Source organism: Nematolebias whitei, chromosome 19 (genome assembly GCF_014905685.2).
Source record: "Nematolebias whitei isolate Nwh7 chromosome 19, NemWhi1, whole genome shotgun sequence".
In the NCBI taxonomy this organism is placed as follows: Eukaryota; Metazoa; Chordata; class Actinopteri; order Cyprinodontiformes; family Rivulidae; genus Nematolebias; species Nematolebias whitei.
Genome location: NC_056516.1, coordinates 40,259,435 through 40,273,571, shown reverse-complemented (window position 1 = coordinate 40,273,571; position 14,137 = coordinate 40,259,435). Strand labels below are relative to the sequence as shown.

At 41.6% G+C, this 14,137-nt stretch overlaps 1 protein-coding gene across 1 annotated transcript in view; it reads right to left on the bottom strand.

Moving 5' to 3' along the window:
• LOC119425556 (ephrin type-A receptor 7) overlaps positions 1–14,137 on the bottom strand; it is a 106,660-nt gene that overhangs the window by 31,262 nt on the left and 61,261 nt on the right. The window lies entirely within an intron of this gene.

The following is a 14,137-nucleotide window of genomic DNA, read 5'->3' as shown; positions in this document are numbered from 1 at the left end:
TTTCATGTTGCTGCTGATCTGTTTCATGTTGCTGCTGATCTGTTTCAATGCTGCTGCTGATCTGTTTCATGTTGCTGTGTTCATTTATGCTCATCTGCTCACACACACACTCATGTTCGTGCTGCTGTTGTTTTGGAGCAATGTTTTTGTACCATTAGTACTTTGTGTATTCTTCGTTTAGTGAATTGAGTATATTCTTAGTTCATGACTCAGATCTTATCACTGTTTTCTTTACAAATTGTATTTTTGTTAGATGTAAATGGGACCCTGTGCACATAGTTTCGTTCCACCACATGTACCACATGTGATGTGAATGACAATAAAAATCCTTGTATTCTTGTATCCGTGTTGTATCTTTGTACACAAACACAAAACATAAAAAGTACACAAACAATATGAACAAAACACAGTGTGATCTGATTTAGTATTTCATTGTTGCTGATTGTGTTTTGGCTTTTGCTTTTATTCCTTGACATTTAACACGGGGCGATATGATTTAGCATTTCATTGTTTCTAATTATGGTTTGTGTTTTAATGCTTTTATTCATAATGTTGTAATTATATAGAGCTGGGCGATATAGACCTAAATGAATATCTCGATATTTTTAAGATAAATTGCGATATACAATATATATCTCCGCTCTCTTCTCCAATTGCAGATTGTCTACGTAAATATGTGTTTGTTTGTGCGAGGTGTTTTTTTTTATATTAGAGGGTTTTTTTCTCAGGCAAGAAAAAAGTCTGATAGGAATTTGTTTTCGCCTCCAGCTCCTACATGTGTCCAGTTAACCACTGTTTTTGTCTGTCCAAACAGGTCTCACTTGTAAATGAGTCTTCGAGGCTCAGTGTGATTTATCTGTTTAAATAAAGGTTGAATGAATGAATGAATCTATCAATATTTTTTCTTTCCATAAAGTAATAACAAAAATAGATTTCAGAGTCAAAGCTTTGTCCCAGTTGTCACACAGGCACATTTATTAACAGCTGTAACTGTACAAAATAAATGTCTAAAACATAAACTATTTACATATTAGTTTGTTTTTTAGGCATTTATTACATATACAAATACAAGTTTCAAAACATTTGTTAATGTCCGTAGAAAAATCAAAGCAAATATTCAATTTAATTAAAATTGAAATGAATATGTTCTTGTTTTTAGTATTTCACCCTGTTTTACAGCACCCTGATTTATTAATACATCTGAAGTCACCATTGCATTATCAGAGTTATCAGAGACATTAAACTACCTCGCTCTAAGCCCTGTAGGGATTGTGGTTTGTGTTTTGGCATCTAGTCCCATCTTGTGTTGTGTTCATGTCCTGTGTTTTCCTTATCCTTAATTTCTGTCTTCTATAAGATTTGTGTTTTCCTAGTGTATGCCTCCATCTGGTGTGTGTCTGTTCCTGCACTCCCTGGTTTCCTAGTTTATCATTTCCCCTAATGTGTTTCAGCTGCATGTCCTCACAGGTGTGTTTTCTCGTTAGTCACTGTATATAGTCTGCGTCTCTGTGTTAGTCCTTTGTCCTGGCATTGTATTATCTGTCCACTGGTGATGTCCTGTTTTGTTCCTTGTGATGCCTAGTCTGCTCCTCATGTTCATCTCCTGGTTTATGTAAGTTTGCTGCCCCATCAGCTCTTTTGTTTTGTAAAATTAATTCCTTTTTTATATTATCTTGAGTCCTTGCCTGCCTGCCTGCACCAATGGGTTCACCAGCACCAGCCAATTGTGACAAGCCCAGGTTAATTAAAAAAAAAGGGATTTTTTTTCATTCAACCTTTATTTAGACAGGTTAATCCCATTGAGCCTCGAGGACTCATTTACATTATTCTTATTCTTCTTATTATTATTATTATGATTATTATATAATTTGAAATATTTCTGTGAGCAGGCATTCCTTTGAGACTTGTAGCATTTTGATTGGCATTGTATTCTATTATCTGATGACACGAACTATTTTTAGAACAGTTTCAGTTATTTTGTAAATAAACATACTCCTTTTCACCTGTACACAAACACAATATATGCACTATACACAAACTACATACACTGCACACAGACAATACATACAAAATACACAAACAATATATACACTACACAAACACATTATATGCACTGTATACAAACACAATACATAATAGTAAACTTTATTTCTATAGCACCTCCCAATAACGCCTTGCATTGATCAAAGTGCTTTACAAGATAAAACGAATAAAAACAGGGCACAATAAATCAGTGCAAATTAAAAACACAGCCACAATAAAATAAGGTAAAAGAGATCTTAAAAAATACTAAATACTAAACACTGAAAGCCCTGTTAAATAAGTACGTTTTCAGTTTGGCTTTGAACAGAACCAGATCAGAGATGGCACGCAGCTCATGGGGTAGAGTATTCCAGGCTGTTGGGCCTGCAACAGAAAAGGACCGGTCCCCCCATTGTTTACAACTTGAGCAAGGCACCTCCAGCAGATTTTGACCAGCAGACAGTAAAACTCTGCTGGGCTGGTGGACTTTCAAAAGTTCTGAAATATAGGACGGTGCGAGGCCATTCAAAGCTTTAAAAACAAACAGCAGCAGCTTGAACTATGTTCTAAACTGATCCGGGAGCCAGTGCAAAGAAGAAAGGACAGGAGTGATATGTTCATGTTTATGTGTGTTAGTCAACAAGCGAGCAGCAGAGTTTTGTACAAACAGGAACTGTACACAAATATATACACTGTACACAAAAACAATGCATGCAATGTCCACAAACATTATATACACTGTACAGGGTACAGTGGGTGGGTTCTAACAATGTACCTTGTGGTACACCATTGTTAACAGTCAGATAGCTGGAAGAAGTACCATTATGTTGCTAGAGATAATGGTGATCTTGATAGTGTAGTGAACTAGGCCTGAGGTCAAATCCTGACCTTAAGGACCTTATGGGCCAGAAACTGTCATTTCATTGATTTGAATCCAGAAATACAGGTTGACCCATCCTGAGACTTTCTTTCTTGAATTGATCAATTGAAAGAACACTCTCTTTTCTATTATCATTACTATTTTACAAATGTTTGATAATCAAAGTGTGTTTAGTTCAAACCATTTTTAGATGTTGAAGTGAACTAATCACTTTTAATCAACTGTGAAACATTATTAGTGATTTTTAATCCTCATGCAAAGTAGAAATCATGTTAAGGTCTGTTACAGAGTAATTATGCATTTTCTGATTTTCTGTCTTTGAATGAGCAGTGTAAGTTGGTCCAAGGTTGGAGTCAAACGCAAAACAAGTTGTTGGAACGAACTGTCATGTTTTAAATCCTCCCAGACGTAAATATAGAGGCTGGCACCTGTTTTCCCCAACTCGCCTAAATATTCCTCTCGTCTGTCTGAAAAACATTTTCAATCTGTTCCATAACATTCTTGCTGTTTTTCTGACTCCTAGTGACCTCTTACGTCACAAAAACACACCCTGTCTGGTCGAAACAACCAATCAGGAACCTCCCAAATGAACCGGAAATAGAACTCTTTAAATGTTGGTACTTCCTAGTTCAAACCAGTCGGGTGGAGAGTTTGCAGAGCTTCAGTCGCTTCAGGCTCCGGCTTCAGTCGTTTGCAGCTCCAGTGCTGGGGAGAACAGAAGTCCAGGCATGATCCCGAGTTCTTCCGAGTCTTGTGGGATTATGACATCTTCCACCTCTGAGTGGAACTTCTGACGGACTCCACTCATGTGAAGTCCACCAAGAGGTGAACTTGTGTCGAACAAGTACCGTCACTACTTCGGACGATTCACAGCTGTTCCTACGGAGACGCTGAAAGGGTGCGTTAAATGGAACTTTGTACCAGTAGAGACTCCTCCAGGTAAAGAGTTGATTTATACCACCTAAGTGTACCGGGGAAGAAGCTGGGAACTCACCGGAGAGTGCCGTTCTGATGCCGACACACACACATTTCCCTCATCCATCCTTTCTCTCAACTTAAACTTCATTTCCATCTTTAAAACTCTATCTGCTAGAAATCATTCCAGATATTTTAGAAATGTCTGTTGTACAGCTGGAAGCAAGGGAAACAATCGCCGTATTGTTTCCTCCTTGTAAAACTTGCTAAATTAGCCATGTTGTTATTTTCATTTTGCCTAATTAATGTAAATGTGTGATGTTAAACTTGATTCTGTAAATAAATGACCATGTTCATTTTGATGGGTCAAAGGAAATTAACGTCTCACGATACATTTTATCAAATTCAACGCACGACATTATTCAGTCCAGAAAAATGAAAGAATCCGTTTAATTTATGAATATATCAGTTGCATATGTTCATCTACAATAGATAAAAGACCCTGAAGACCATCTAGTGGGAGCCAAAGACCCTGGTGACCATAAGGAAAGAGAGCTTAACCTACACGTAAATCTAGGTTACATATCTGAGCTTCTCATGCAAGCTCAAAACAACTCATTCTCCACTTTATTGAGCTGAGAAAGTCTCCCTGATGAGAAGCAAATCATCTTCAGGTACATAAAAGGAGCCCATTCTTTTATTTTATAAGAACACAGTTTGTTTAAAATAAATGAGTGCAAACGTGCACAAAATGACAAACTGCTTTGAGTTGTTTTTGCTGTAGCTGTTGGCTGCCTGATCTATCAGGAATCCTCCTGCGTCTCCAAACTGAATACACTCACTGTTTTCTACTGCAGGAGTAAAACGCACTCCTTATAACTTTATCAAACACTGCTTCAGATATATAAACAAATCAAATAAAACATGTGTGTCAAAGTAAGATCAACATGAATACAAGAGGAAAAATATAAGCAGCACGTGTTGATCTCCAGAGAACTAAACTCATTCTATGCAGAAATGTCAGAGCAGAAGCATCCTGCAGGATGCGGGGAGTTTCAGTTTGACTTCAGGACTCAGCAGCAGAGTGGGAATAAGGGACTGATTCTCTTCACTACATGTGAACGATGCATGGAGTACCCTGCACTCTGCTCAGGGTGGGGCTAGTAACATACAGTCCAACAGAAACAAGAGCAACGCTGCTTCAGGACAGATAAAAAGGATAAATGGTCATGGATATGAGGTGTCACATAAAAACATAAATGGGCTCATAAAAGATGAACGCTGTGTGTGTACACCACCCTCAGAAAGCAGCAGGGAACACATACAGAAATCTCACCTGTGACACACTCATTAAACATCAAGCTTCTGGAATGTGACAAGTGTCAACTCACTGCTTAACATGTGAACTCACTGCACACCATGTTGTCACGCTGCATCACCATGCTGCTGAGCTCATGCTGCTGATTTCATGCTACTGATCTCATGCTGCTGAGCTCATGCTGCTGATCTCATGCTGCTGAGCTCATGCTGCTGATCTCATGATACTGAGCTCATGCTGCTGATCTCATGCTGCTGATCTCATGCTGCTGTATTCATTCGTACTCATCTGCTCACACAGACTCATGTTCGTGCTGCTGTTGTTCTGCGTATTGTTTTGCACTATTAGTGTTTAGCGTAGATCTTCGTTTATATCTTAGATCCTTATTTACTGGTTCTTTTTACACTTTATATTTTTGCTATTGTTGGATATTACTAGGACCCGGTGAATATAATTTTGTTCCACCTCATGTACCAAGGGATGAAACAAAAATAAAACCTAATTGAACTTGAACTTATCTCAGTGCACACCAACATGTTATCATCACATTATCTCACTGCACAACATGTCAAGTCAATGAAAATTTGTTTTATGCAAATATAAAAGTGTGAAGAATGTGTTTATTATCAGTAACTGATGTCCAAGGAAATAATACTACACCTGGAGTTTTATTCAGGGAACTGGTCTTTTATTCTGTATTCTGTTGAGGATGGGGTTTTTTTTCATCCAGTGAATTCAAAATGTAAGTGTGTGATGTTCTCACTTTATGCTGCATAACATTAGAAGTCTGCAACATTGGGCTAAACATGCCTAAATGAGGACAGAAGGAAAGCCATTCAAACCTGCAATAATGCCAAGTCATGGGTGCCCAATACGTCGATCGCGATCTACCGGTTGATTGCAAAGACATTATGGGTAGATCCATGGCATATAAAAAATTGACGTCAGCTTATCATCCATCCTCAATATGAAATTTGTTATTTGACTGACATACAGGGCAGCCAGTCACAGCCCTCTCTCTCTCAAACCAGGTCTCAGAGTGAAGATTTTCAGGGGGAAACACCTGTGAAATTTTCCATGTGTCAAGTCGAACATGCACACTACAGTCGGTTGCAGTCAAAAGTTTTTCTGCTCTAACAAGTTTTAATAAACGGTAGAGAGCAGAGTGTTTTTGGGCTACTCACCCTTCTTCAGCATGTAGGAGCAAAACTAAAAAAATCCAGGGTCCAAAGAGACGTTCGTGTGTTCACCAGTTTGGACACAATAACCGTCATGCAGATGCTGCATGCACGAGGAATGCAGCTTAGCCCAGCATCAGGGTTGCCAGATAAATTTAAAATATCTTGGGGTGCATTCACACCAGCCCTGTTGTCCTGAACTCTAGCTCGTTTTCCTAGAAAGTCCGGTTCGTTCAGGGAGGTGTGAACGCGCCATCGAACTCTGTCACGGAACAAAAAGGTGAACTCTGGCCCGGGCTAAAACCTAGGTCTGGGTCCGGTAGAAGAGAACTCCAGCGCGGTTCGAGTGCAGTTTGAATGTAAACAGACCGGGCCCTGCTCCACAAGCAGGAAGTGTAGTACAGCGCAGGACAAACACACATTTCTCTTATATGGAGCCGTCAGCCACCTTGTGTGAAGAACAATATTATCCATGGTCTTCTGTCTCATCTTCTGCTCATGCTGAGTCCATTGATGAAAAATGACAAAATATAACTCCTAAAACTGATAAAACTTGATGCCACTTCGTTTTTATTTTTATTTACAGAAGAAGAAGAAGACGTGTCTTCAGAGGTTTTTGTGTCGTTTCTTTCAGTTGTTCTTGGTGCAGCGCCCCCACAGGCGAGGGGGGGAACAGGTTGGTTCAACAGGTTGGTCCAACAGGTTGGTCCAACAGGTTGGTTCAACAGGTTGGTTCAACAGGTTGGTTCAACTGGTTGCTTCAACAGGTTGGTTCAACAGGTTGGTTCAATAGGTTGCTTCAACAGGTTGGTCCAACAGGTTGGTTCAACAGGTTGGTTCAACTGGTTGCTTCAACAGGTTGGTTCAATAGGTTGGTTCAATAGGTTGGTTCAATAGGTTGGTTCAACAGGTTTCTTCAACAGGTTGCTTCAACAGGTTGGTTCAACAGGTTGGTCCAACAGGTTGGTTCAACAGGTTGGTTCAACAGGTTGGTTCAACAGGTTGGTTCAACAGGTTGGTCCAACAGGTTGGTTCAACAGGTTGGTTCAACAGGTTGGTCCAACAGGTTGGTTCAACAGGTTTCTTCAACAGGTTGCTTCAACAGGTTGGTTCAACAGGTTGGTCCAATAGGTTGGTTCAACAGGTTGGTCCAACAGGTTGGTTCAACAGGTTTCTTCAACAGGTTGCTTCAACAGGTTGGTTCAACAGGTTGGTCCAATAGGTTGGTTCAACAGGTTGGTCCAACAGGTTGGTTCAACAGGTTTCTTCAACAGGTTGCTTCAACAGGTTGGTTCAACAGGTTGGTCCAATAGGTTGGTTCAACAGGTTGGTCCAACAGGTTGGTTCAACAGGTTGGTTCAACAGGTTGGTTCAACTGGTTGCTTCAATAGGTTGGTTCAATAGGTTGGTTCAATAGGTTGGTTCAATAGGTTGGTTCAACAGGTTGCTTCAACAGGTTGGTCCAACAGGTTGACTCGACTGCACAGTGCAGTGTGAATGCAAACGCACCAGCTCAAATGTAACAAAATGTCATGAATATTGGTACCGAACCGAACCGAGTCTACTGGACTATCTGGTGTGAAAACAACCTTATTTACACCCCCCCCCCCCCACACACACACACACACACACTCATACATACACACTTTCTGTACACATGTTGAACAAACACAATACACCTAATCTTAGAATATATTTACTCAGCAAATATGAAAGTTTAGGTGAAAATACTACCATTTTAAAGCCACAGTACTATAGTTCATAATTTCTTATCTGGCAACCTTACTGACAAGAGTTTTTTGTGTAAACCCCCTCATTAGTACACCCAATAAACACTGACAACAACACAAACATCTCCAGAGGTTGTTCTCATGTAAACGAGGCCTTATAATGGTAGCTCACGTTGACTTGGTCATTTTAAAAGTAGCTCGCATGCTGAAAAAGTGTAAGCACCCCTGTGCTAAGTGGACATTTGTCGAGTCAGCTTTTCCCCCGTCACACACGCAAGCATGCACACATGCATGTATGAACCCAGCACTGAATCTAAATGACCACCTGTTAGGACAAATATCATCAGCTGGAATAAAGCAAAAACATTTGTGTGTGTGTGTGTGTGTGTGTGTGTGTGTGTGTGTGTGTGTGTGCTCAGTTACATAAGAGCAGCAGAGCTCAAATGTTTTTCTGCTGACTGTTTCTCTGCTTCAATTTGAGATTTGATTTTAAATTAAATTAGGTCATTTTCCTCTCCTTTCCTGTTAGTAAAATATCTCATGAACGCCTGATGGATGTTAATAAAACGATGTACATCTGCAACTGATTACCTTGGTTCAAGATGGCCACCACAACTAATGAACCTTCGCTAACACCAAAATGTCTGACTCAACCAATTTTAGAGATTTTTTTTAATGATTATTTTATTATTTTAACCCACTGAAATCACAGGTCTCTGTGAAACCCCACAAGGAGAACACATAAAGTCCAAACAGAAACCACATCTTGGGAGCTGTGGAACTGTGGATTTTTAAATAAGTTGGATCCAGAAGGAAACGGCCCTTAAATACTACTGTTTCATTCCGGTGCAAACAGTGATGTCATCGTACCGCCTCTAATCTAGCCTATGACCCCAGTCCTGACGGAACTACAAGGACAGATTATCTGCTTGTGTTTATGCTCCAGACTGCTGGAAAACCTCCGTCCTCTGTGTTACTTCAACCAGCATACAGTCTGATGAACAAGAAGAGCTTTTATTGCAACAACCCTCCTGATTATTACACCAAGTTCTCTGAGGTCAAAAAGCTTTTTTTCACCTGTGGATGAAGACACAGGCAGAAAGGGTAGTACATTTTGTAGAAATGACTGATAACCAGATCATTCTGGGTGGACAGAGTTGTCGTGTGGACTGGGCGTCCAGTTCCACTGGCCTCCTGCCTCTGCAGTAGGACACATGCATTAGCCTGCTGCTGAGAATATGAGTGCAGCTTTTAATATATTCATGAATGAAGTGAAAATCTTGCCTTTAGGACCACTTCACTCTGAGCCTGTTGGAGAACAGAAACTCTGATGAACACGATAATACAAAGTCTTTCTATTTCACAATTAAATTCAGGAGAAAACCTTCAAATGCACCACCTGGTGATTAAACGTGTTCTGATTCAGGCGGTGTTTAGAACAATCATGAAATAACTTCCATTCTGAGGATCGTTTATTTGCTGTAACGGTTGGTTCTTAGCAGGACAGGCTCAGATCAGAACACCAACGTTCCTGCGTGTTTTCAGAAAAGAGCAAATTAAAAACTGAAATAAAAAACTCTGAATCAGAGTTGTTCAGTCATAACCTGCGTCAGAGTTGTAGTCTGAGTCAGCTGCAGTCTGAGTCAGTCAGTTATAATGTGGGTCAGCTGTAGTCTGAGCCTTCTGCAGTCTGAGTCAGTCAGTTATAATGTGAATCAGTTGCTGTCCGAGTCAGCTGTAGTCTGAGGTTATTTTCACACCAGATAGTCCGGTAGACTCGGTTCGGTTGGGGACCAATATTCATGACATTTTGTTACATTTGAGCTGGTGAGTTTGCATTCACACTGCACTGTGCAGTTGAGTCAACCTGTTGAAGCAACCTGTTGAAGCAACCTGTTGAACCAACCTATTCCCCCGCTCGCCTGTGGGGGCGCTGCACCAAGAACTACTGAAAGAAACGACACAAAAACCTCTGAAGACACGTCTTCTTCTTCTTCTGTAAATAAAAACAAAAACGAAGTGGCATCAAGTTTTAGCAGTTTTAGGAGTTATATTTTGTCCTTTTTCAACAATGGACTCAGCATGAGCAGAAGATGAGACAGAAGACCATGGATAATATTGTTTTTCACACAAGACAGCTGACGGCTCCATAGGAGCTAAGAGAAATGTGTGTTTGTCCTGCGCTGTACTCCACTTCCTGCTTGTGGAGCAGGGCCCGGTCTGTTTACATTCAAACTGCACTCGAACCGCGCTGGAGTTCTCTTCTACCGGACCAAAACCTAGGTTTTAGCCCGGGCCAGAGTTCACCTTTTTGTTCTGTGACAGAGTTCGAAGGTGCGTTCACACCTCCCCAAACGAACTGGACTTTCTAGAAAAATGAGGTAGAGTTCGATTAAAAGCAGACTAAACAGGGTGTGAATGCACCCTCAGTCAGCTGCAGTCTGAGAAAGTCAGTTATAATCTGAGTCAGCTGCAGTCTGAGTCAGTCAGTTATAATGTGGGTCAGCTGTAGTCTGAGCCATCTGCAGTCTGAGTCAGTCAGTTATAATGTGAATCAGTTGCAGTCCGAGTCAGCAGTAGTCTGAGTCAGCTGCAGTCTGAGTTAGTCAGTTATAATGTACCAGTTTCGGTTTGAGTCAGTTGTAGTCTGAGTCAGTTTTAGTATGAGTAAGTTGGTTATAGTGTGAATCAGTTGCTGTCTCAATCAGTTGCAGTCTAAGTCAGCTGCTGTCTGAGTCAGCTGTTGTCTGAGTCAGCTGCAATCTGAGTCAGCTGTTGTCTGAGTCAGCTGCAGTCTGAGTCAGCTGCAGTCTGAGTGAGTCAGTTATAATGTGAATCAGTTGCAGTCTGAGTCAGTTGCAGTCTGAGTCAGCTGAAGTTTGAGTCAGCTGCAGTCTGAGTCAGCTGAAGTTTGAGTCAGCTGCAGTCTGAGTCAGCTACAGTCTGAGTCAGTCAGTTATAATGTGAATCCGTTAAGGTCTGAGTGAGCTATACTCCGAGTCAGCTGCAGTCTGAGTCAGCTGAAGTCTGAGTTAGTCAGTCATAATGTGAGTCAGTTGCAGTCTGAGTCAGTTGCAGTCTGAGTCAGTTGCAATCTGAGTCAGTTGTAGTCTGAGTAAGTCAGTTATAATGTGAATCAGTTGCAGTCTGAGTCTGTTGCAGTCTGAGTCCATTGTAGTTTGAGTAAGTCAGTTATAATGTGAGTCAGTTGCAGTCTGAGTCAGCCGTAGTCTGAGTCAGTCAGTTATAATCTGAGTGAGCTGCAGTCTGAGTCAGCTGCAGTCTAAGTCAGCAGTATTCTGAGTCAGCTGTAGTCTGAGTCAGTCAGTTATAATTAAGTCAGTTGCAGTCTGAGTCAGTTGCAGTCTGACTCAGTTGTAGTCTGAGTTAGTCAGTTATAATGTGAGTCAGTTGTAGTCTGAGTCAGTTGTAATCTGAGTCAGCTGCGGTCTGAGTGAGTCAGTTGTAATGTGAATCAGTTGCAGTCTGAGTCAGCTGCAGTCTGAGTCAGTCAGTTATAATGTGGGTCAGCTGTAGTCTGAGCCATCTGCAGTCTGAGTCAGTCAGTTATAATGTGAATCAGTTGCTGTCCGAGTCAGCTGTAGTCTGAGGTTATTTTCACAACTGATAGTCCGGTAGACTCGGTTCGGTTGGGGACCAATATTCATGACATTTTGTTACATTTGAGCTGGTGAGTTTGCATTCACACTGCACTGTGCAGTTGAGTCAACCTGTTGAACCAACCTGTTGGACCAACCTGTTGAACCAACCTGTTGAACCAACCTGTTGAACCAACCTGTTCCCCCGCTCGCCTGTGGGGGCACTGCACCAAGAACTACTGAAAGAAACAACACAAAAAACTCTGAAGACACGTCTTCTTATTCTTCTGTAAATAAAAATAAAAACGAAGTGGCATCAAGTTTTAGCAGTTTTAGGAGTTATATTTTTGTCATTTTTCAACAATGGACTCAGCATGAGCAGAAGATGAGACAGAAGACCCTGGAGAATATTGTTTTTCACACAAGACAGCTGACGGCTCCATAAGAGGTAAGAGAAATGCGTGTTTGTTTGTCCTGCGCTGTAATCCACTTCCTGCTTGTGGAGCGGGGCCCGGTCTGTTTACATTCAAACTGTACTCGAACCGCGCTGGAGTTCTCTTCTACCGGACCAAAACCTAGGTTTTAGCCCGGGCCAGAGTTCACCTTTTTGTTCCGTGACAGAGTTCGATGGTGCGTTCACACCTCCCCAAACGAACTGGACTTTCTAGAAAAACGAGCTAGAGTTTGATTAAAAGCAGACTAAACAGGGCTGGTGTGAATGCACCCTCAGTCAGCTGCAGTCTGAGAAAGTCAGTTATAATCTGAGTCAGCTGCAGTCTGAGTCAGTCAGTTATAATGTGAATCAGTTGCAGTCTGAGCCATCTGCAGTCTGAGTCAGTCAGTTATAATGTGAATCAGTTGCAGTCCGAGTCAGCAGTAGTCTGAGTCAGCTGCAGTCTGAGTAAGTCAGTTATAATGTGTCAGTTTCGGTTTGAGTCAGTTGTAGTCTGAGTCAGTTTTAGTATGAGTAAGTTGGTTATAGTGTGAATCAGTTGCTGTCTCAATCAGTTGCTGTCTCAATCAGTTGCAGTCTAAGTCAGCTACTGTCTGAGTCAGCTGCTGTCTGAGTCAGCTGCAATCTGAGTCAGCTGCAATCTGAGTCAGCTGCAGTCTGAGTCAGCTGCAGTCTGAGTCAGCTGCAGTCTGAGTGAGTCAGTTATAATGTGAATCAGTTGCAGTCTGAGTCAGTTGCAGTCTGAGTCAGCTGAAGTTTGAGTCAGCTGCAGTCTGAGTCAGCTGAAGTTTGAGTCAGCTGCAGTCTGAGTCAGCTACAGTCTGAGTCAGTCAGTTATAATGTGAGTCAGTTGCAGTCTGTCAGCTGCAGTCTAAGTCAGCAGTATTCTGAGTCCATTGTAGTCTGAGTAAGTCAGTCAGTTATGTGAGTCAGTTGCAGTCTGAGTCAGCTGTAGTCTGAGTCAGTCAGTTATAATCTGAGTGAGCTGCAGTCTGAGTCAGCTGCATTCTAAGTCAGCAGTATTCTGAGTCAGCTGTAGTCTGAGTCAGTCAGTTATAATTAAGTCAGTTGCAGTCTGAGTCAGTTGCAGTCTGACTCAGTTGTAGTCTGAGTTAGTCAGTTATAACGTGAGTCCGCTGTTGTCTGAGTCAGTTGCCGTCTGCGTCGGTCAGTTATAATTAAGTCAGTTGTAGTCTGAGTCAGTTGTAATCTGAGTCAGCTGCAGTCTGAGTGAGTCAGTTATAATGCAAGTCAGTTGCAGTCTGAGTCCGCTGTAGTCTGAGTCAGTTGCAGTCTGTGTCAGTCATTTATAATTAAGTCACTTGTAGTCTGAGTCAGTCAGTTATAATGCGAGTCAGTTACAGTATGAGTCAGCTGTAGTCTGAGTTAGTCAGTTATAATGTGAGTCAGTTGCCATCTGAGTCATCTATAGTCTGAGTCTGCTGCAGTACGAGTCAGCTGCAGTCTGTTTCAGTTGCAGTCTGAGTCAGTCCGCTGTAGTCTTAGTCAGCTGTAGTCTGAGTCAGCTATAGTCTGGGTCAGCTGCAGTCTGATTCAGCTGTAGTTTGAGTCAGTCAGTTATAATCTGAGTCAACTGCAGTCTGAGTTGGCTGTAGTCTGAGTTAGTCAGTTATAATGTGAGTCAGCTGTAGTCGAAGTCAGTTGCAGTCTGCGTCAGTCAGTTATAATTGTCAGTTGTAGCCTGAGTCAGTTGTAGTCTGAGTCAGCTGTAGTCTGAGTCAGTTTCAGTTTGAGTCAGTTGTAGTCTGAGTCAGTTTTAGTCTGAGTAAGTCAGTTATAGTGTGAGTCAGTTGCTGTCTGAGTCAGCTGCTGTCTGAGTCAGCTGCAATCTGAGTCGGTCAGTTACAATGTGAGTCAGTTGCAGTCTGAGTCAGCTGTAGTTTGAGTCAGTCAGTTATAATCTGAGTCAGCTGCAGTCTGAGTCAGCTGCAGTCCACGTCAGCAGTATTCTGAGTCAGTTGAAGTCTGAGTCAGTCAGTTATAATGTGAATCAGTTGCAGTCTGAGTCAGCTGCAGTCTG